This window comes from Octopus bimaculoides, chromosome 18 (genome assembly GCF_046866305.1).
Source record: "Octopus bimaculoides isolate indiv1 chromosome 18, ASM4686630v1, whole genome shotgun sequence".
In the NCBI taxonomy this organism is placed as follows: Eukaryota; Metazoa; Mollusca; class Cephalopoda; order Octopoda; family Octopodidae; genus Octopus; species Octopus bimaculoides.
Genome location: NC_142945.1, coordinates 40622791 through 40648587, shown reverse-complemented (window position 1 = coordinate 40648587; position 25797 = coordinate 40622791). Strand labels below are relative to the sequence as shown.

Below are 25797 nucleotides of genomic sequence, written 5' to 3'. Positions count from 1 at the left end.
AAAACAACAACAACTGCTGCTGCCACCACTGCCACCACCACTACCACATTCATTTTATCCATTTTCCCAAATTGCAATGAATTAGTTCTACACTATGGAACAGCCACCTTCAAAGTAAGGTATCAACATCTATCCAGAAGTATCATGGCAAGTTTCCAGTAAGATGAATTAAGATCTAGTTTGAGCTCCTCCTGAAAGCCAATAAATGTGTCAGCTATAGCATTAGTCCTTGTGAGGGTCAATTAAATAAAGTACCAGTCAAGTACTGTGAATGATTTAAGTTACTACACCCTTCCCTCAAAATTCGTGGTTTTAAAACTATTTAAAAAATCATTTTACTTTTGCTGAGAAAGGCATCAATACCACAAACTCTTCCAATTCTCTCTCCTATAGGTCTTGTGGCTTTGTACTGAAGTAACAAATTAATATTATAATTGGAATTGCATGTACCATAGAGTAGGAAATAAACTCTTAGTAAGTTAAGTCAGTGTTCCATTTTCAATTCTTGGTTGATCTAAGTATACAAAATTTTATTATGCCAAAACCAAAGTCATGAATGTCACAACTAACTTTTCTCATCTTCTGCATGTAAGGATTCAAGGCAATATGAATGCTTGGCCTGCAAGAAATAGTAAGGAAAGTCTAAAAATAAAGTGTATTTAGTTGTAGATATGCAATCTAAATAAAAGACAAGCTGGTCATTACTGGAATGTTTTTGATTATAGGAGTAGAGCAAGCTTGGGGCTAACAACAAAAAATTAAAAAACAATTATTATTATAATAAAGAATAAAGAAGATGATGGAAGAGTATTAGCAGAAATGATGAAGTACTTGACTAAATATGTAACATAATAATGAGCTATCAGTCTAAATACATAATTTAATAATGAGCTTATACAGTGCTCAGGTGCACTATAATTGAATGATTTATAGAAGCCAGTTATTGAAAAACAATGGACTCAGTCCCACTGTATGGCATGGTATAGCACCAGGTCAACCAAACTCTGGTGAATAGATTTAGTAGACAAAAAAAGAAAGAAGTCCATTGTATGTGTGTGTGTGTGTGTGTGTGTGTGTGTGTGTGTGTGTGTGTGTGTATGTGTTTATGTATGTATGTATAAATATATGTATGTATATGTATATCATCATTATCATCTTTTAACCTCTGTTTCCCATGCTGACATAGGTTGGACACAATTTGACCAGAGCTGGCAAGCAGAAGAGGTGCACTAGGTTCCAGTCTGATTTCGCTTACTTTCTACGACTGGAAGCCCTTCCTAATACCAACCATTTTACAGTGCATGCTGTATGTGTGTGTATATATATATATATATATATATATGGATGAATGTATATGTGCATAAGTGTATGAGTGTTTGTAACTCCTTTTCTTGATATTGCATGACTGTTGTAAATGAATGTCATTTGTTTCCAATATTCTGCAGAACTATGTCTGACCATGGGGAAATAATATGTTGTTTGGAAACCAGTCGAAATTGGAGACAGGAAGGGCTTCCAGCCATAGAGAATCTGTCTTAATATACTCCATCCAACCCATGCAAGCATGGAAAAGTGGACTAGGATAATGATGACGAGGATGTTGAATATTCTAGTTTTAAATTAAATCTTTTGTGGCCAACTTTGCTGTTATCACTCATTATCAATAAGATATACAAGGGGCCACAACCTTAAATTAAATCCTACTTTCTCAATAAATTTGTGTCAGTGTGCTATTCTGAATAATGGTAAATAAATAATTCTTTCTAATTTTTAGCACAAGGCTAGTAATTCTGAGGGGAGGGGGTAAGTCGAATGCATCAACTCCAGTGCACATCTTGTACTTATTTTATTAACACCAAAAGGATGAAAAGCAAAGTCAACCTCATTGGTATTTGAACTCAAAAATGTAAAGAGCCAGAAATAAATCATAAAAAAGGTGGCTGAGTACTGGATTATTTAATGGTGTCCATTAATTAAAGTAATTCTGTTCTTTAATGTTCTAAGTTAAATTCTTGCTAAGATTAATTAACTTTGTCTTTCATCTTTCCATGGTTGATAAAAGAAATACCTTGTATGTGGTGTGGATATACAGGGAAGTGGGTCATTCCAATCAGCTATATCATTTCCCTTCATATTTATATGGAAAATTCTTATTATGATAAAGAATAAGAAATATAGTCAGCATGTCTCAGTGATTGAGATGCTGTTGTTGCTGTTGTTGTTGTTGTTGTTGTTTAGCCTCAGGTCCGCTTTGATTGAGCAGACAGAATTATGGTCAAAGGTATTCCAGTCAAGCCTAACCCGTCATTTGCAGGATTCCATTATTCAAAGTGTTCATTGTTCTCCCAACAACAATTAAGATGTGATTTGAGGGAGATTTGTCAACTATTTCTAACAGGTCAAGTGAGATGAGATATAAGAGGAACAGAAGTGACAAGGAGGTTCACTTCTATTCCTCTGACAATTGATAGCAAAAACAACAACAAACTACAACCTATCCTTAACAGGATTGCTTGTGTAAGACCAGTGCATATATATAATGCAACGAGAAACAGAGTCTGTTTGATTGCTTTCCTCGCACTTTCTCCCTTCTAGCCTTACTGCAACACCATTGCTTGTTTGTGTGGTCAGTTCTAATCAGATTAAGTGCACTTCAGACCACACAAATATTATTGAATGACATCAGTGTTTGTATAATTGATTTTTTTTGGATATTTTATATATATATATATATATATATGTATATATATGTATATATATATATATATATATGTGCGCACACACACACACATATTGTTGAACCAAAGTGGTTGCTGGAGGGAGGGTTTAGCAATACGGTAATCTGTGGTGGTGGTGGTGGTGGTGGTAGTGCGGACCTGTAGGCAGTGTGTCGGTGTGTTGGGGAGGTGGGTGGGGTGGACATAACATAACACGTTTGTTAGCATTGGTTATGAAGTTATTTTATTTCTACCTCTCACACATAGATTTTGGGATAACGTACTCCCACTACCTTAATCACACACACACACTAATACACACACATCAGCACATACACATACACACATATTGATTTCTTACCTTGATATAAGCTATTATATTTACCTTCCACTCGACAACACTTTGCCTCAATTTAATAAAAGTGTTGTTGTTGTTGTTGTTTAACACAGGTCATTCATAAATGAGCAAAGACTTTCCAACCACGACCATTTATCTTTCTTTTTTTTTATTCAGATGTAGTGTATCTAGGACTATATTATTCAGTATGTAATAGTCCCTCTTCAAATGGTGGGATGTGATTTAAGGGAAATCAGGCTATTATTTGCAGCAGGTCAAGTACTCACTCAGAGATTTCTTCATTGGCTACAATAAAAGTATTATTTGCTTTCTATAACTTAAAAATATCACCTACCTGATAAGTAAAATCAAAATTGTAAACAGCATTCTATCTCCTTCATTATTACTAAGGATAAGATGTATATCACATCTACAATTACTATTACAGCTTCTGTTTACCTAAAGTTACTTCTTTTATACAGCACTCTATCAAATACTCCTTGGAAATCAGAAAGCTTTTATGTAGTCACTGGATCTGTATAATATAAGCTAACAATATAAGGTGGCGAGCTGGCAGAAACATTAGCACGCCAGGCGAAATGCTTAGCAGTATTTTGTCTGCCATTACATTCTCAGTTCAAATTCCGCTGAGGTCAGCTTTGCCTTTCATGCTTTTGGGGTCGATTCAATAAGTACCAGTTACACACTGGGGTTGATGTATTCATCTTAATCCCTTTGTCTGTCCTTGTTTGTCCCCTCTATGTTTAGCTCCCTGTGGGCAATAAAGAAATAAAATATAAGCTAACAGACCCATTACACAAGCTCCTCATGAAGGAATTACACAATCACATGTAGAATGTTAAATATTAGTTCCCTAAACTGCTCGATGTGAATGCATGTGGCTTAGTGGTTAGGGCATTTAGCTCATGATCATAGGGTTATGAGTTTGATTCCTAGTGGTGTGTTACGTCCTCAAGAATGACACTTTATTTCATGTTGCACCAGTCCACTTAACTGGCAAAAGTGAGTTGTAACCTGTAATTCAAAGGGCCAGCCTCATCACTTTCTGTGTCCCGCTGAATCTCCCCGAGAACTATGTTATGGGTATACACATGAGTGGTGAATATAACATAAGTCGTGTATTAGTGTGTGTATGTATAAAGAGAGAAAAGGATAAAGAGACCAATGGCAAAGTTAAAATATATTTCTAACTTTGCCATTGGTCTCTTTATCCTTTTCTCTCTTTATATATATATATATATATATATATATATATATATATATATATATAAACACATATATGCATATATATATAAACACAAACACACACATCAACATATTGAGAAACAGAGGTTGCAAGACATACATCAGTGTGTAAAGATGTGCAACACCAATATCAGCTATGACGATGATAAAGAGACAGAAGATGAAGGAAGGGAAGGTTCAAATCCCCATCGCCACTACCATTAAGGTGTTGATGATGAAGGTAGTAGTGGTGGTGATGGCAACAGTGGCATCGGTGGTGGTCGTGGTGGTGGTGGTGGCTATGCTAAACTAATCCCAATCATCTTTCCAGAAGATTCATAGAGTGATTTATTTTGTGGGCACCATTAAGTTGTCTCCTGGGTTATTAATGTCTCATGCTTTCTTGTGCCTGTGTGCATGTGTGTGTGTGTGTGTGTGTGTGTGTGTGTGTGTGTGTGCATGTGTGCGTGTGTGTGCGTGGTCGCAATGAAATATTGACATCTAAATGTGTGTGTATTTGAGTACATGCATTTGTGCAAGTATGTGTGTAACTACATATACACACACACACACATATATATATATATATATATATACACACATATGTATGCATGCACATGTGTGTATCTATATATATATATATATACAAACACACATACACACAAACACAGATATATACATATATACTTACATAAATCTATATATATATATATGTATGTGTGTGTGTGTGTGTATATATATATATATACACACACACACACACACACACACATGCGCATACATACACACACGTACATTCACACTATGCTTGTGCAATTACACACACACACACACACGCAAGAAACAACAACTAGCCAACAACCCCTACACAATGCATGAAGATCTCATTAAAAAGCAAACAGGTTCTGGAAAGTTCCTATTTGAGTTCCAATGGGAAGGGATAGGGAGCTCTATAGAGGGATTGAAGCTTATGGCATGATTAGTGAAGCCAACGTTTCTGACACACAAGAAAGCTACTGGGTGGGAGGCTATTTTATAAATGCTGTCTCACAAATACAATAAAAAGTACATACACACACACACACTACAATATATAAAAATTATATATATATATATATATATAATATAATATATATGATACATGCCCTCTCTAGCATGTAAGGTGTCCTGTAAAGGGTCGCCACTCTGTGTATGAATACTATACACTTTTATATATATATATATATATATATATATATCTGGCTTGTGCCACATAAAAAGCACTCTGTCCACTCTGCTGGGTGGTTGGTGTTAGGAAAGGCATCCAGCTGTAAAAGCCGTACCAAAACAGATACAAAAGTGAGGTGCAAACTCTTGCCTGGCCAGCATGAGGGCCACTCAGGTGGTACTGGCAATAGCCGCGCTCATATGGTGTTTTTTTATGTGCCACCTGCACAGGAGCCAGTCCAGCGGCACTGGCAACAACCTCGCTCAAATAGTTTTTCATGTGCCATCGGCACAAGTGCCAGTAAGGCAAGGCTGGTAACGATCACGCTCGAATGGTGCTTTTTATGTGCCACCGGCACAGAAGCCAGTCAGCTGCTCTGGCAACGATCACACTCAGATGGTGCTCTTAGCACTCCACTAGCACGGCTGCCAGTCATTGAATTTGATTTTGATTTCGATTTCACTTGCCTCAACAGGTCTTCGCAAGCAAAACTTAGTGTCCAATGAAGGAAAGGTACGCATAAGTGGGCTGGTTACACCCCTGGCATAGGCCACGGGTTATGGTGTCACTTGGCTTGCTGGGTCTTCTCAAGCACAGCATATTTCCAAAGGTCTTGGTCACTAGTCATTGTCTCAGTGAGGCCTAATGTTCAAAGGTCGTGCTTCACCACCTCATCCCAGATCTTCCTGGGTCTACCTCTTCCATAGGTTCCCTCAACCGCTAGGGTGTAGCACTTTTTCATCCATATATATACATTTCATATATACATATACATATATACATTTCATCCATTCTCACCACATGAGCGTACCAGCGCAGTTGTCTCTCTTGAAAACCACATCTAATGCTTCTTAGGTCCAACTTTTCTCTCAAAGTACTTACACTCTATCGAGTAGGCACACTAACATTACACATCCAGCGGAGCACACTGGTTTCATTCCTTGCAAGCTTACGCATGTTCTCAGCTATCACGGCCCATGTTTCACTGCCATGTAGCATGCGTCATACAGTCTACCTTTTACTCTGAGCGAGAATATATATATCTTAAGTATATAACTATATTGGTAGATGAATAAAAGTTATAAGTTTGAAATTATATTATTTTATTCTATCTTGACTAATTCTAAGCATTTAAATTGAATTTGATAATATACAAATAACTTTACAGTTGACCCTATAGTTGTTAAAAACATTTCTATTGTTGTATTAAGTATTTCTGGTTCTTCTGTTTTTTCGAAAGTATGAGTGCATAAAATTATAAACATATTAATTTACAGTGATTTATTTTCCTCTGAAAAACTAAGTAAATTTTTATCTTTTATTTATTTATTTGTTTATTTATTTTATGTAATAATTAGTATAGGTAAGAAATATATTGGTACATAAAGAAAGATTATAACTTTAAGGTATATTATATTAATTCTTAAATATAATTATATATGCTTAAAATAAATTTTAAATAATTATATATATACTGATATTTATTGTAGACCCTATCATACTTAGTAAATTTCTATTGTGAAATTATGTATCTCCTGTCCTTCCGTTCTTTCGAAAGTATGAATGCATAAAAATTATAAACATATTGATTTACAGTAAGTTATTTTCCTCTGAAAAACTAAGTAACTTTTTGATCATTTATTTATTTATTTATATTTATTTGTTTATTTATTTTATGTACAAATTAGTATAGATAATAAATAATCAAATTTTTTAAAAAAATTGTTTAATATCAGCATATTTAGAATAAACAAACTTTTGAATAAATAGTTAATTAAGGGATTTTTTTTAAATGACTTTAATAAATTTCTATTATAATAATATAATTATTATGATAATATGTATTTGTGGTTTTATTTTTTTCTGAAAGTTATTTTCATAATAAAACTACATAATTTTAAATTTTGATTGCATATTTAGTATGAGTGATTATAAATAATGAATACAGTGTAATTTACATTTTTTAGTATTGACCTTGTGAGGATAAAGTATTTTAAATATTTTTTTTTGCTATTTAGCCATGATCAATAGCAGATCGTTTTTTGTTTTATAATACTAGTGAGAATAAGAAATTTTTCTGAATAAATTGTCTGAATAACATATATTTTTCCTAATAGTAATTAAGAATAAAAGGAGATATTTCCTATTTTGCCATAAATTCTTAACATATTATTTCTGTTTTTTAAAAAACAATGTGCAGAAATATATTTAGATTAATATTCTTAAAAGTACACAAACATATTTTATGACCATTACATTAGTTTTTATTTATTTATTTTTATTATATTTAAAAAAAATTATTGATGCTCACACAAAACATAAACATATTTAATTCAATCTGTTCTAGGATCTAAAACTCCTCATATGTAATTTTTGTCAAATATTTCCCTGATGAGACTCTTACCCATAAACATGAATTTTTATAAATTTATTATTGGGTCTGAATTGAAACAATTGTAAGATTATAATATTTATATTTATATTATATTATATCATAATAATAATATAATACTATGTTAATAAATTAGGATGTCAACTGTAAATTTACATTTTCTTTTGATTTTATATACACACACACGCATATATATATATATATATATATATATATATATATATATATATATATATACACACACACATATATACATACACATACACTCATTTATATACATATTCATATTTATGTATATCTCCTCTCTCTATTTGTGTCCACTCACTACATCCCCTTCCCTCCTACTCTCCTTCCACAATCTCACAAACTTACCCACCAACTCACTCAAACTATCTAATCCATGGTTCCTCGTCACTTATATAAACCTCCCTACAGCTTGAGTGTACGATTTTCCTCCTCATCACATTTTCTCCATCTTCTCTCTTGACACCTGTTTCTGTACCTTTGTTCATACTGTAGCCTCTCATGCCCTGGCACAATGCCACCTCCTTTGATACTACTCCCCCAGGTGGCTTGTCTTGTAAGTTACCTAGTGATATTGATGGTGCAGGTGCCACATAAAAAGCACCCAGTACACTCTGTAAAGTTGTCAGCATTAGAAAAGGCATCTAGCCATAGAAACCATGCCAAAGCAAACAACTGAATTTGATGCAGTCTTCTGACTTGCCAGCAACTGTCAAACCACCCAACCCATGTCAGCATGGAAAACAAATGTTAGATGATGATGATGATGATGATAATGGGATATATATATATATGAATACATTTAAATAAATACAAACACACACATATATGCGTGCACATGTACACAAACACACACATACACATGGGCTTCAAGATTGTGTTAATACTATATATATATATATATATGATGATGATGAATGTGTGCATATATATACACATACACACACATATATATATACGGCATATGGGGGAAATGAATGAGAGAGAAAGAGAGACAGGGAGGAGAGAGAGAAGCAAACAGATAGACAATATACAAATAGACATATATACACAGATACAAGCACATATAGATATATTCATATATACACACATATCTGCATATGCATACACACATGCACACACATACATAGATAAATACATCAAGAGAGAAAGAGAAAGAGAAGTAGACAGATAAACAGAGAGACAAAATGATTATACATGACTGGAGAAGAAATATATTTTGTGACATGCCTCTTAAGTAAATGAGAAATGGATGCAATAAGATGCCAGTGTCTTAAGGGGCTTCAAGATTTTAGATAACGGAATTGATAGATATTATTGTGAGTGGAAATTTACAGGATATCTTATAGAAAGTGTTCCTCTGAGCTGTGCTATTTTTTATCTGGACACATAAATATAAATACATACACAGAATCTGCCCGTATGTACATGTACACACACTAACATGTATATATGTGGTTGTGTTAATACTATATATATATATTATATATATACATATGATGATGATGAATGTGTGCATATATATATATATATATATATATATATATATATATATATATAGGATTTACAGTTATTGCTGTTAGTTTAGTGTGTATCTTACTTAATTTAAATGAATAAATTTTTTCTCTTGTGTGTCCTTTAAATGATATTAGATATATAAGTTTAATTAAAAAAATGTTTAGTCCAATATATATAAAAAAATTTTAATTTTACATCTTATCTATGCTTCCCTATATTGGTGTAAATAAGTCTAAATGTACTTTACCAGAGCGTTTTAAATTAATACCACTTCATGGTTTTTGCATACTGCATTGATTGATTAGTTACATTACTATAAACTATTTCTTTTTATTTTTTATTTCATTATCAATTTATAATTACCTTTTATTTATTCACATATTAATTAAGCAAATATTTGTATCTCAAGTTTTTCAAACTTAGCATATGTAAAACAATACTGATACATTATTCTGATTAATGAAAACTATGAATAAACATTTACTGTATCTGTATACAATATAGCAACTTTATTTTATATACTTTTGACCTGGGTGCCTTATGTTAAAACTTCCCCTGCTCCATTATAAACTGGTCTACTAGTAGAGACTCCCCCACCTATAGTAGTTTGTCACTAAACCCAAAGAAATTTTATAACCATACCATCCATGTATATTGTTTACCCCTTTCCCTTTCCCTATAAAGAAAATGATAGTGCCCTCTTAAGCTTTGAATCACTAGGTCTGATAAGATGATCCATAAATCAGAAACAAAAAAACAAATAAAATCAGTGACAGTTAAAAATCTGCTTAGAATTAATTACTAGCCTGTATGGTCTGGCTAAGTCAAAATGGTTTTTTTGTATTCTTCCTTTCTACTTGGAGAGTTTAAATGTAGTTACAACAATATGTCCTTCTGTTGAAATGAAATTTCAGTAAATTTCTATATCTTTGTGCAGCTGAGGATTGCTCTGCATTTTATATTTGATGTAATGTTTACATTGCTTAAATAAATGGAGTCGCATGAAATGATCGTGCTGCATTAACTTTGGATATCCTTGTTGCTTATTTTGATTTACATATATATGTATATATATACATATATATACATACATATATATGCACACACACACACACACACACACACACACACACACACACACATATATATATATATGTACATATATTCATATATATATATATATCCTTTATATTGAACACTCAATATTTCATCTACATTCAATACTTTCTTTCATGGTGCCATCCATTTTTATTTTATTTTATTTTATATTGTATATTGTATATCATATTATATATTGTATATTCCATATTCTATACCCCACATTAGTTCTGCAGGAATATAAATAAAACATAAAAAACAGACAGTGTTGGAACTCTTTTAAGCAAAATAATATATTCCTCTATACACAATCATACAAAAAAATCCACCTTTTTTGTATTTATTTTTACTCGCATATATATATATATATATATATATATACACACACATATACATATTTATATATGTTCCAACATGGAAGGCGGATGTTAAATAATGATGATGATACACATATATATACACATACATTATATATATATATACACACAAATATAACTGGCACTCTATCAGTTATGACAATGAAAATTTCAGTCAATCCAATCAATGGGACAGCCTGCCCGTGAAATTAACATGCAAGTGGGTGAGCACTCCACAGACACACATACCCTTAATGTAGTTCTGAGAAAGATTCAGTATCACACAGAATATGACAAGGCTGGCCCTTTGAAATACAGGAACTACTCATTTTTGCCAGCAAAGTGGACTGGAGCAACATGAAATAAAATGTCTTACGCAAGGAAACAATGCGCCACCAGGTATCGAACTAATCAGCTTACAGTTGTGAGCTGAATACCTTAAAAATCATGTGCCTTCACACACACACACACACACACACACACACATGTTTTAGATATACAAGAGGGTGAATATATATATATATATATAAATAAAATTACAGTTTATAATTTCATTTGAAAGCTGATAAAGGTAAATGATTCAATCCATTATTACTCTGTGGAATTTTTGAGGTTATAAAAAATAAATCTTTTTGTCACCTGAAAAAGCACCTAACAAGAACCAAAATACTAACAGAATAAATAACCAACTTTAAATGAACATGAATACCCACACACACACACGCCATCAGATACATATATATGTTTTCACATTATTAGATATATACTCTGCATGCAGATACACACATAATTACAAATTTATATTACATGATCTCAGTTGCTATAAAATGTTGTTAAATCTGAATTTAATAGCTTTTTATGAAAAAAGCCCTATCCAATTACAGCTGTCAGTATGTCAATTGCTCAGAACTGGTATTTCCATATACAGTAACCTCAAAATTAGTTTTACAAACCCAGTTTTAGCCATCTATATTAAGGACTTTAAGAACTATACCAATAACCATTTCAGATGTAGAGTGATGTAAAGACAAGGTTTTTTTTAATCCCTGAGATAAATCCATGTCTTGTTGGTAAAATTGTCTGATCATCTACTACCAGTTTCAGATGACTTAGCATGTATTCCAAGAGATCTAATATATGTTTTAGAAGACCAAGTAGCCATTGCAGTAAGATGCTCTAACATAATGTTGCACCAAATACTCAGTACAGTGTAATGCTTGTAATAAGGTTGAACACATAAACTGTGAATTGGTAATCCAGTGCTTTTTCCATTCGATCAACACAGTAGCTGTGAGGTCATTATTATTCTGGGTTCAAATTCCAAAGAGGTTGACTTTGCCTTTAATCCTTTCAGGGGACAATAAATTAAGTACCAGTTAAACAATGGGGTCGATGTAATTGACTAGCACTCTCCCCCAAAATTCCTGGCCTTATGCCAAAATTTGAAACCATAATTATTATTAGGTAGTGAGCTGGCAGAATTGTTAGCATGCCAGGTAAAATGCTTAGTGGTATTTCGTCTGCAGCTATGTTCTGAGTTCAAATTCAGCCGAGGTCAGCTTTGTCTTTCAACATTTCAGGGTCAATAAATTAAGTACCAGTTAAACAATGGGGTCGATGTAATTGACTAGCACTCTCCCCCAAAATTCCTGGCCTTATGCCAAAATTTGAAACCATAATTATTATTAGGTAGTGAGCTGGCAGAATTGTTAGCATGCCAGGTAAAATGCTTAGTGGTATTTCGTCTGCAGCTATGTTCTGAGTTCAAATTCAGCCGAGGTCAGCTTTGTCTTTCAACATTTCAGGGTCAATAAATTAAGTACCAGTTAAACAATGGGGTCGATGTAATTGACTAGCACTCTCCCCCAAAATTCCTGGCCTTATGCCAAAATTTGAAACCATAATTATTATTAGGTAGTGAGCTGGCAGAATTGTTAGCATGCCAGGTAAAATGCTTAGTGGTATTTCGTCTGCAGCTATGTTCTGAGTTCAAATTCAGCCGAGGTCAGCTTTGTCTTTCAACATTTCAGGGTCAATAAATTAAGTACCAGTTAAACACTGGGGTCAATGTAATTGACTTATCCTCTCCCCCAAAATGGCTGCCCTTGTGGCAAAATTTGAAACCATTATCATTACTATCATTATTTGGTGGCAAGCTGGCAGAATTGTTAGCACATCAGACAAATACTTAGCAACATTTCTTCTGAGTTCAAATTCTTTTGAGGTAGACTTTGCCTTTTATTTTTCGGAATTAATAAATTAAGTACCAGTGAAGCACTACAGTCAATGTAATTAACTAGTCCCAAACCACCAAAGCCTTCAGGCCTTGTGCCTATAATAGAAAGAGTTATTATTATTATTATTATTATTATTATTAATAATATTAATATTATTATTATTAGAATAACCTTCCTAACATTTTAATTAAGCTCTTGTTTAACTTATAAAATCAATAATCAAACAAAATATTTTTAGGCCTCAATGAAGCCTACGTCAGGTCTCATGAAGTAGACTTCTGATCAAAGGCATTCCAGCTGTGACCATTCCAACTCTTTTGGGTTTGGCTTAGTTGACAATATGATCCAATGTGTCCTTCTTTTTCAAAGACAGCAGGATGTTATCCAATAGGGAATTGGCTGCTTTTTCTATCAGATCGAGTGATCACATAGAGTAACTCACACAGAGTTTAACAAAGTTCAGAGTATTTGGAATTTATACTGTATTGTGAAGTCTCAACTCTGTATCGAAGTGCGCAAATAATTTTTAAAAACTAACATGTTGGAATCTCTCAGAAGACACTGTTGATTGTATAAATCTTTTACCTTTTACAGTTTATTTGTTTTAGTCATTAAACTGCAGCTATGTTGAACAAAGGGACCCCACTACTTATTTTTAAGCTGGTACTCATTCTACCATTCTGTTTAAATGAACTGCTAAGTTATGGGAACATATACAAACCAACACTGGTTGTCAAGTGATGGTGGAGGACACAGACATGTGCATGCACACATGTGCGCACACACACACACACACACACACACACACACACACACACACATACACATACACACACGATGGGCTCCTTTCAGTTTCTGTCTAATAAAATCACTCACAAGATATTGGTCATCCCAGGACCTTTGTAAAAGACAATGGGACTGAACTCAAAATCATCTGGTTGCAAAGTCAGCTTCTTAACCACACAGTCATGTCTGTACAAAAAAAAAAAAAATCTTCAGTAGAACATAGTCCATTTCCTTTGCAAATCTTTAAAGAAAGTTCCAGTTGTTATTATTATTATCATTATTTATTCTCAAATCAGACCTATGAACAATGACATTGCAGCCTGTCGATAGAGACCACATTCAGAAGAGCCAATAAGTATTAAGTCATTAATCAAAATGTTCCAGCCCCATAAGCATACTGTCCCTTCTCTGTCTTTCCTATTGCTACTCTAATGACCTTCGTTCTTTGGAGCTGGCTTACTTTAAAACTCTTTCAACTCATATACCTCTAGCCCACTCATCTCCCCACCTCTTGTCACCCTCATCGCATCCCTGCCCCTTATCCCCTAGTCCTGCAATAATTACTTTCTTCCTAGAATATCAATTCTCCACAATCTTTTCCATACTGATGTCTTTCCTGCATTTGCTGACCTGGAACCAGTTTAAATGAAACATTATGAGAATCAAACTCACTGGTTTCAGCAAGCCTACAGAGGCCATGGGCACTGCCTCCTCCTCCTCCAGACTCAGCAAATGGGAAAAAAGCTGTATTTTTAGGGGTGTCAAGAAATATATTATCCAATGTCTTTTTCCCAACCATATTTCATTTCAAGACAATAGGGTGTAAATTGAGGGAGATTTAGCTGTGATTTCTAAAAGACTGAGCAACTACATAGAGACTCCTTTGTAATGGATGGTATATCCTAGAGGTTACAAACAAAGCTGAAATTTCTGACAACATCCATGGAAAACTAATGAAATTTGAAGAAAACTGTTTGAACATGAAACCTTCCAGTATAGTTTTGAAGAGAATTACTTTGGCAGAAAACATCCAAGATGTTTTAATTAATCAAAACAGTCAATGTCAGTGGGTGAAAAGACAAAAGTAAAAGGGGAAGAAACAACATGAAACAAGGTTATTTTTCCATTAATGAAACATCTGAAAACAATCACAGAGAATGTGTACAGGTGGAATGTATATAATTAACATTTAGGAAATGGGTGGAACAGAAAATAATGACACACACACACACACACACACACACACACAAACATAAGCATACATATACTCAAACATATATATATATATATACATATAGGCACACAGACACATATATGAATAAATATATATACAAACATAAATACACACGCACATACAAGTACATAAACATGCATGCATTCATACACAAACACACACACGTGTATTTACATATTATTGCTTGCCAGTACTATTATGGATCTTTAATTTATATGCAAAGGAATTAGCAATGCATGAATAACAATAACAGAAATGTGTAGAACATCAACATCACAACAATCATCATCATAACTAAACACCATTGTTGCCACAATTGCCGCCCCCATTCTCCTATAAGGCTTCATTTAAACATGTCTTATATTTACAAATTCCTCCTCACCAGCCCACAAAGAACCATGAAACATAGTCCCCCCCCCTCTCTCTCTCTCTCTCACATGCAACTCTCTCATCGCATTCCAGCATTGTTATTGGATTTGTTGCAAAGTTTCCTAAGGTTTCTCCCTTTCCACTCTTATTCTTTCATATTTTTTTATTTTAATTTCTTCATACACATATTGGCATGGCTGTGATGATACAGGTGTGGCTGTGAAGGCACAGGTGTGGCTGTGTGGTAAGAGGTTTGCCTCCCAACCATGTGGGCCCAGGTTCAGGGGTTCAGTCTCACAACATAGCACCCTAGACAAGTATCTTCTACTAGCCCCCCCCCCTCACCACATTATTATAATTATCATTAGCAGTGAACTGGCAGAACCGTTAGCATGCCAGGCAAAATGCTTAGCAACATGTTTTCTTTCGCTACGCTCTGAGTTCAAATTCTACTGAGGTTGACTTTGCCTTTCATCCTTTTGGGGTCAGTAAAATAAGTACCAGTCAAGTACTGGAGTCAATGTAACCGACTATCCCCCTCCTCCAAATTTCAGGGCTTATGCCAATAGTAGAAAGGATTATTATTATCATTATCATTATTAGCAAGCCAGCAGAATTTTTACAGTGCCAGACAAAATGCTTAGGGCTATTTCTTCTGAGTTCAAATTCCACCAAGGTTGACTTTGCCTTTCAACCTTTCAGGATCACTTAAATAAGTTGAGTATTGGAGTCTATGTAATTGACTAGTCCCCTCCCACCAAATTTCAGGCCTTGTGCATTTAGCAGAAAGGATTATTATCATTATTATGACAGCGTTGTATATGTCGAGGTCACTATGAGAGGTCAGAAGTTACTATTTTTAAGGATTTTGCGTATTGTTCATGATTAAAGTAGGTGCAACACTTTGCTAGATGTGTGAACAAATTGGTATTAATGGACATCAAAAGAAAACTAGTGTCCTGTTCACATAGTCAAATGTATATATGTATATTTGTAGGTAGCTGCTGTATATTTATGCAGAGATAGATGGTATATATGTGTGTGTAGAAGTAGATGATGGATATGAGTAGATTGATGCATAGATACATGGTGTTTCTGTGTGTTTAGGTAGCTAGTGTGTTGTGTTTGTATGTGTTTATTTAGATACACGCAGACATAGTCACAATTATCACATCACATGTTAATAGGACACCACAACTGACATAAATATTGCATCAACAGGACATCAAAAATAACACCGCATCTAAAATCCCAATTAGATCCACCAATGCAAGTACAACCACCGAACAACAATAACAGCTACCATAGTAATAATTCTTTCTAATTTTGGTAAAAGGTCAGCAATTTTGAGAGGAGGGAGAAGTCGATTACATTGACCCAGTGCTCAACTTGTACTTAGTTTACTGGCCCTGAAAGGGTAAAAGGCAAGGTCAAGTTTGGCAGCATTTGAACTGAGAATGTAAAGAGCCATAAGAAAAGCCACTCAGCATTTTGTCGGGTGCAGTAATGACTCAGCAAGTTCATTGCCTTCTGGTAGCAGAATAATAATAATAATCAGTAAAACCACCAATACAATCACTACAACACAGCTCTTACAATTACTACTACACCAATACTAGCACAACCATGGCTGCAACCACCAGCACAGCAAAACTGTTTCAAAGATGACCAATGAATTGATAGGTTCTGTGTAAGAAATTGTAGAGTATCAATTCTGAAAAACATTGAGAAACTTCATTAAAAAAAGTTATTTTTCTCTGTTTATTTACTTCTTTTTCATTTCTTCTTTTCATAAGGATAACAATGATGTTACAGGTGGTGGTTGTGAGGGTTGTGGTGATAGTGATGGTAACAGCAGGTGGTAATGGTTGTGGGATGATAATGATGATGATGATGATAATGATGGTGATAGTGACAAAGTTAATTATAATAATAATGGTACTAATAATAACAGCATTTCCCAAGACACAGCTGCACAATTTAAACTCTATAGCAACCATATAGAAACCTGGCACCAAACAGACTAAAAAGTAGCACCTACCAAACCCACCGTCTCCGTTCTACATAAGTAACACCAAAAATTATCCAATACAAACAACCATCACACAGAATAACACAAATGTACTTAGCACACACGCACACACATCTCCGTAATATTCATATTACACAAAAAACACAGTAAATAAAATGCTCCAAGAATATTCACAGATACAATGTTTGATCAGGAGAGAGAGAGAGAGAGAGAGAGAGAGAGGGGGGGGGAGAAACAGTACATTATATCTATCATAGATAAATGTTAGTCTAGCCTGGGTCATCTAATCTCTCCACAACAAACCATAGTAAAATTCAAAGATTATGAAGAAGAGCCGAGATGTGGAGTCAAGGCAGAAACTGCCAGTACCATCCAGTTCCAGTATTTTTGTCTTTTCTCTATTGCTACAGGGCTTTTCTTCTTACCTGCATATAGTAGTTTCAAAATGAGTGTCACCAATCCACGCAATCTCATCACACTCTATAGACTTGAAGATCTGACCACACAGGCTGAGTAGTCTAAGACAGCTGAGGTGACTAGCAAGCTTTAGGTTTTACATTGGAGTGGTCATCTCCCAGATGAATTGCCTTACAGGGCTGGAGAGCTCCACTCACCCTAGAGTTTCTGGAAGGGTGTCAAAGAGGATATTGGAATGCCTGGGGGCTCCCACTCCTTGATTTGCTATCGAGCTTGAATTCTGTCACATTTTTGTCTCACAAGGCAGTGATGGATTTTGCTTGGAATTTCTTCTATAACATGCTAATTAACCCATAGCTAAGACCTTAACAGGTGCTATTATTTTGTATCAGAGTAAATGTGGGAACAACAGTGGCTAAGAGGTGGCCCCACATACCATAAAACCCTGTAACTCCTGAGCCAGGGCTCCACTACACCTCTACTGTATGCGGTTTAAAGTTATACCTAGGATGATGCACAAAAAATACACTTCACATAATCACAGCCCACTGTCAACTCAACAAAACTCAAATACTCAAAATGAAAAACCATCGGTACATATGAAGAAAACAGTTCTTTACTGCAATAAGTTCCAACCCACCCACACAGTCTCCTGTTACTGCATGTTCAATCACTCACAGACATTCAGACATGTTTACCACAGAACACCATTTTAAAACCATTATCCCTCACACTCAGTAAAAGAAAAAAAAAAAACAAAAAAAAAAAACAACAGGGCTGAAATATCTTTGATCATAAAGTTATTCAAGCAGAGCTTAACTGGGGCTAAACAACAACTTCATTAGTCCCAAGCTATTGAAGAACCTTTTTATGGTCTCATGAACTATTAAAAATAACATCTAAATCTATCTCAGATCAAAATCTGACAGGGAAAAAAACATACAACCCTCCACCCACAAAAAAATGATTAAAAAAAAAATGACATATTGGTTAATGCAAAGCAGGGAACACTTTGCATAAAAAAGATGGGACTGTCATGGCTGCAATGCTTTTAATCATAGATCAGGGAGCCGAAAAACAAACAAACATCAGCAGTTTTATTAGTTTTAAACACTAATCGAGTACAGAGTATCAACTGTCATGTTCCAATCATTAAATTTTCCCAGAAATGCATTCAGCATGTAGAAGAGGAAGCTGACATACTTAATCTAGAGGAAGCTAACATACTTTGTTAAGAGGAAGCTGACACACTTAATTTAGTGAGCAAAAAAAAAAAAAAAGTTTAATTAATTAAAATTATACTCACAATGAAAAGAGAAAAGTTCATTAGCATTAACCCTTTAGTTCATAACTGGCCCAAATATTCCCAAATATTCTACCTGTTTTACATTCAAACTGGCCAAATCTGGCTTCTCACATCTACCCAACAATATCATTCTAAAGGTAAACAACTATATCAAACTATATCTCAAAGCTGTGCAATAATGTAAGGAATAATTTAAAACAATGTGAACTAATACGCAATACATTTGACAGTAATCTGAATGCTAAAGGTTTAATAATTGTTCTTGTCATGAAAGGCAAGGGAGACAAGTCCAAAATTCAAATTGTTGAAAAATTGAATAGGTACATATAAAACATCTGTAAACATGTCTCAGCCTTATTAGACCTCTTCAGCAAAATGTAATCTAATTTGTATTTATGTGAAACTGAATTGACTGAAAGAATGTGTAAGTTTTCAGTGTAAAAAAAGTTCACTGATAAAACAATTTAGAATATTAATTTGGGAAAACATCTCCTTTGCCTTTGAGGAGAATTATCATTAACACTTATGATTATTTTTTCTTTCCATTAGAGTTCATCATCATCATCATCATCATCATCATCGTTTAACGTCCGCTTTCCATGCTAGCATGGGTTGGACGATTTGACTGAGGACTGGTGAAACCGGATGGCAACACCAGGCTCCAATCTAATTTGGCAGAGTTTCTACAGCTGGATGCCCTTCCTAACGCCAACCACTCAGAGAGTGTAGTGGGTGCTTTTACGTGTCACCCGCACGAAAACGGCCATGCTCGAAATGGTGTCTTTTATGTGCCACCCGCACAAGCCAGTCCAGGGGCACTGGCAACGATCTCACTCGAAAATCCTACGGGAGCCAGTCAGGCGGTACTGGCAACGGCCACGCTCAAAATGGTGCATCTCATGTGCCACCCGCACAAGAGCCAGTCCAGGGGCACTGGCAACGATCTTACTTGGCTTGCCGGGTCTTCTCATGCACAGCACATTTCCAAAGGTCTCGGTCAGTAGTCATCGCCTCGGTGAGGCCCAATGTACGAAGGTCTTGCCTCACCACCTCAGCCCAGGTCTTCCTGGGCCTACCTCTTCCACGGGTTCCCTCAACTGTTAGGGTGTGGCACTTTTTCACGCAGCTATCCTCATCCATTCTCACCACATGTCCATACCAGCGCAATCGTCTCTCTTGCACACCACAACTGATGCTTCTAATGTTCAGCTTTTCTCTCAAGATACTTACACTCTGACGGGTATTCACATTGACATTACACATCCAACGGAGCATACTGGCTTCATTCCTTGCGAGCTTACGTATGTCCTCAGCAGTTACAGCCCATGTTTCACTGCCATGTAGCATGGCTGTTCGTACGCATGCGTCATACAGTCTGCCTTTTACTCTGAGTGAGAGTCCCTTTGTCGCCAGCAGGGGTAAGAGCTCTCTAAACTTTGCCCAGGCTATTCTTATTCTAGCAGCTACACTTTCAGCGCCCCCCCCCCCACTACTAACTTGGTCGCCCAGATAGCGGAAGCTATCGACTACCTCTAGTTTTTCACCCTGGAATGAGATAGAAGTTGTTTCCTATTTGTTTACAGTCTTTATTGCACCTGAACATCTGCCACAAACAAAAACTAACTTGCTAGTTAACCTGCCTTTGATGTTGCTGCACCTCTTATGTGTCCATAGCTTGCACCGGGTACATCTTATAGAGTTACTACCTACTCCTTTTCTACATACTGAGCAGGGCCATCTACCTGAAGGGGTTTGTGTTTTATCTACCTTCCTACTTATTAGGATTTTGGTTTTAGCTGGGTTGACTCTAAGGCCCTTCAATTCTAGACCTTCCTTCGACACCTGAAACTTCTCTAGTTCTGATAGTGACTCCGCAATTAGGGCAAGGTCATCAGCATAGAGGAGCTCCCAGGGGCAACCTGTCTTGAACTCCTCTGTGATTGCCTGGAGGACTATGATAAATAAGAGGGGGCTGAGGACGGAACCTTGGTGGACCCCTACCTCTACCCGGAATTCATTGCTGTACTCATTTCCAACCCTCACCTTACTGGCAGCATCTCTGTACATGGCTCGCACAGCTCTCACTAACCATTCTTCTATCCCAAGTTTCCTCATTGACCACCAGATAAGGGATTGGGGGACCCTGTCAAAGGCTTTCTCCATGTCAACGAAAGCCAGGTACAGAGGTTTATCCTTAGCTAGGTATTTCTCCTGCAGCTGTCTCACTAGAAATAAGGCATCAGTAGTGCTTTTACCTGGCACGAACCCAAACTGCATAAATTGATTCGCTCCCTAATTAGTTGGGCTATGACCCTCTCTGTAACTTTCATAACCTGATCTAACAGCTTGATGCCTCTGTAATTGTAAATATTAATTGATTAAACCATTTAAAAAAAAATTTTGGTTCCCTAGTTAATATGCTATTGCTCTCACACCCCACAACATAAGTATTAGTCAATACTACCTGCTTTTGTTGCTAAAATCACGTCAGAGTCTATAAGAATACAGAAAAGACAGGAGAGAAAATACTATCTGCCAAGGCTATCACACTGTACTCTATATAATAAACCATTGCAGGTCAGAGTACATGGTATGATGTTTCATTAGGTAGAAGTATGATACATCCAAGGTGAGTTTTTTTTTTTTTGCCAACTATATCTAGTTGTTTTGACTGACTACTTGTGTGTTATAAGTCTGTTTAATCTAGCCAGACTGATGATATAGATGATGGTAATGGCAATGGTGATGGTTATTATTTCTGTAGATCCTTTTGCTGCTACTGTTGTTGTTATTGTTGCTGTAGCTGTTGCAGTTGTTGTTGTAGCTCTTACTGTTGTTGGTATTCTAGTCATTGTGATTGTTGCTGGCCTGTTGGCTGGGTTGTATATTTAGCAATTTTTGCATTTGACAGTCTTGGCATTGCCAAAAACTGAGCTTTTGGTGGTCAAATGGCAAGTTTTCTTGTGCCACCCATCTTCTTCATTGTCATTCCCTTCCACTCTCTGCTGCTTATTTTGGATGCTTTCACATCATCTTTGGCAGCTTCTGAATATGAGGCAGCAGGTAGTATTGAAGTTATGTCCATACCTGCTGGCATTTCTTCCTGGTTTTATGTTTGCAAGGAACATTTCACCAACAATTCTTTGGGTATGTCAGTTACAGAAATTGAGGTTATGCTTTTTGCTGTAGCAGCTGCTGATGCTACAACAGCAACAAGAGCAATATTTGGGACGTTGGTAGCTGTGATAGAGTGACATACTCAGTTCTCGTCTTTTCCTTCATGGGGTAAAGGAGAAGTGACAATGAATCTATTGCTTTTTCACAAATGTAACATTTGTATTTCCCACCCTTAGCCACCAACCCCATCTAAACACACCCTTTAAAACAGAAATATTCAGTGAAGCCAGAAAGATCAGCACATGTGGCCATCAGAACTCTAGTGACATTTCTGTTTGGTTCTGCCGTAAGTGGTTGTGGGTGAGTGAAGGGGCTTAAGTTCTTTAACTTTTTTGTGTTCCACTACCATCGCCACTACTATTGCCTGGTCCCTATAGGTCATTGGTGACTGATTTTGGTCGCTTATTATTCTGTATAAATGGGCTCATCAAAATTCTTGGGATATGCATGTGGTTGTGATCAATGTTTTGACTAGCTGCTTGCTGATGCAGATGTCCACAAATGTCTTTTGTCTTATGCTATTTTCCTCTTGTTACACACTGCATGACAGACCATACCATTTCCAGGCTCTTTTTGATTTGTTCCATTGTCAGATAATGCAACTTCCAGTCTCTACAATCAATGCATCAAGAAAGTAATGTCCTTTCTTTCTTGGTGCTGCTCATTTCTTCAGTTAGAAGTATCATCATGCCAAGACATATAATGTTTAACTGCTTTTTTCATTTTTCTTGGTTTCAAGCAAATAGGACATTCAGTGTATGGTTGCATGAGTGAATGATGATTTTTATTTTGTGATCTCTGTTGATATTGTTATTGCTACAAAGGTCTGAGTAAATTTTTTCATTTGCATGTTGATGGTGTGATGTCAATGAAGCAGTTGTAACATTAATCATTTTGGTTGTTGTGGGAGTAGCAATGGTAGCTGTTACCATGATGTCGTTGCCCTATGAAACTACAGTGGCATCATTATCTCTCTCCTTCTCCTGCCTCTTTCTATACTTGCATCCCATTCCAATGAGAACATTAAGAAGTCATTATTAGAATCCATGTTCCTTTATTGAATGAAATTATGGATTTATTAAAACAACAAAGGTTTAACAATGATATAACTTTGCAGTGGGGTTACAATAAAAGGAAAAGAACCACACCCCTACATTGCAGGCCAATTTCATGTCAAGGCTGCCAACAACATTTAATGCACATGGTTCCCAATAAGGGCAAAAATGACCAAAAAATGGCCAAACTAACAGAGACATAAAATTCCATAGTGATCAGAGTGAATGCAGTAATAATGACGATGATGATAACGATGATGGTCATAAAAAGCAAGAAGAGGAAGATGTCTATTTCCAACAGATGATAATATATCTCACGAAGAAATTACTGAAATGTAAAGATCTGGAAACAGAGATAACCAGAATGTGTGGATAGAAAAAGAAACAATCTCTTTGATAAAAGGTTATTTGGGAATTATTTAAAAAACAAGTAGGTAAATACATAACTAAACCTCACTCCACAAAACTTATACATATGCATATTCTTTATGTAGAGTACTAAGTCCAAAACCAAAACAAAATGCAGCATAGATGTGAGGCCCACAGAGCTGCACTCAATAGTGCAATGAAAGCATGAAATAAAAATAATTAAAATAAGAATTACCTGTCTTAGAAAATGACACTGAATTGTAATTATGAAACTTTAGCACAGAGAGAAAGAGAGAGAACATTAAACAACACACAATAAACTTGACAAGATTTCCTATGACAAAAGTGACGATAGTGTACTTAATTATTGACATAACAATATCACATGATTATAATGGTGTATAGAAGTGAGCTGAAAAGCTAAGGAATTACACTGACTTAGCTAAGGAATTACATTGAACAAGCTGAAGTAGCAATATTATGGCTGTTAAGGAATGTCTCCATCAGTCCCTTTGTAATTAGTACAATTGGCATGGCTTTGTGATTAAGAAGTTTGTCTCCAAATCACATGATCTTTGGTTCAGTTGCTTCTTCTACTATAGCTCCAGGTTGAACAATGCCTAGTGTAGATGGAAACTGAAAGAAGCCCATTCTGTGTGTTTGTGTGTGGGGGATATTATCTTGCTTGAAAACAGATGAAAGTTGGCAACAGGAAAGGTATCCGGTTATAGAAAATCTTTCTCAATGAATTTTGTCTGACCAGTGCAAGTATGGAAAAATGGGTGTCAAAACAATGATGATGATAATAACTATGATAACAACATTGATGAGCAATGCTCTTAATAATAATAATAATAATAATAATAATAATAATAATAATAATAATTCTTTCTACTGGAAGTACAAGGCCTCAAATTAGGGGGAAGGGATTAAGTCGATCACATCAACCCCAATGCATAACTGGTACTTATTTTATCAATCCCAAAAAGATGAAAGGCAAAGTCAATCTCGGTGGTACTTGAACTCAGAACATAAAGATGGATGAAATAGCACTAAGTATTTTGTTCAGCATGTTAATGATTCCACCAGCTTGCTGCCTTAATAATAATAACGACAACAGCAATAATGATTTTTTTTTAGTAAGCCCACAACGAATGAGATTTGAGGGAAATTTGGGTCCTATTTCTAACAGGTTGAGTAACCATATTAAGACTCATGCTAAGTCCTGTCCAGATACAATGAGGCAGCCTCTATGTGGTTGCTCGGCATGTTGGAAATAGCACCAAAATCTGTTAGATTATATTACTGTCTTTAAAAGAAAAGATGAATATACTAGCTGTGGTGGTCCACGATAAACTATGTCTCAAACGGCTAGATAGTCAAAGGTAGCAGACTTTTGCACGATAAGGTCTGACTTGGAGTTAAACAACAACTTTACCCCTAAGTGTTTTCAACAAGTGATAGTAAGGAAATAAATCATGGTTCCTTCTCTCACTCTCAGACCAGTTTTTTTTATCCTTTCCTTCTTTCTTGTTTTGTCACAATTTATATTTCCCTACAACAATAAAATATATATAAAAAAAAAAAAGTGATGACTGTTTCTGGCTTCATTTTCAGAGTAACTGATCATGTGATCACAACCAACATATCAACATACTTTATCTGTAGAGCTTCAACATGGCAGCCAAACATGCAACATGTCTAGCACCAAATTCAATAATGCCCATTGAAAATTAATATTTCCTTAAAAGACAAAAAAAAAAAGAACAGAAGAAAAAAAATGCAGTTTTACACAAATGGTTGGTGAATGGTGATTTTTTTTCTTTCTATGCTTCATCTTGTTTCCATTTTGTTGTTCTTGTTAAAAGACATAATCAAAAGAAATTGAGTAGATTCCATGAAAAACTCAATGGAAATATTT

The 25797-nt window shown here is 35.4% G+C and overlaps 1 long non-coding RNA gene across 1 annotated transcript in view; it reads right to left on the bottom strand.

Annotated features, from left to right (window-relative positions):
* Positions 1-498: 498 nt before the first annotated feature.
* The window catches only part of LOC128249796 (uncharacterized), a 176303-nt gene continuing 151004 nt past the window's right edge, over positions 499-25797 (bottom strand). The window contains exon 4 of the long non-coding RNA XR_016244862.1: positions 499-619. This is a non-coding gene — a long non-coding RNA (uncharacterized LOC128249796). The remainder of the gene's footprint in view (positions 620-25797) is intronic.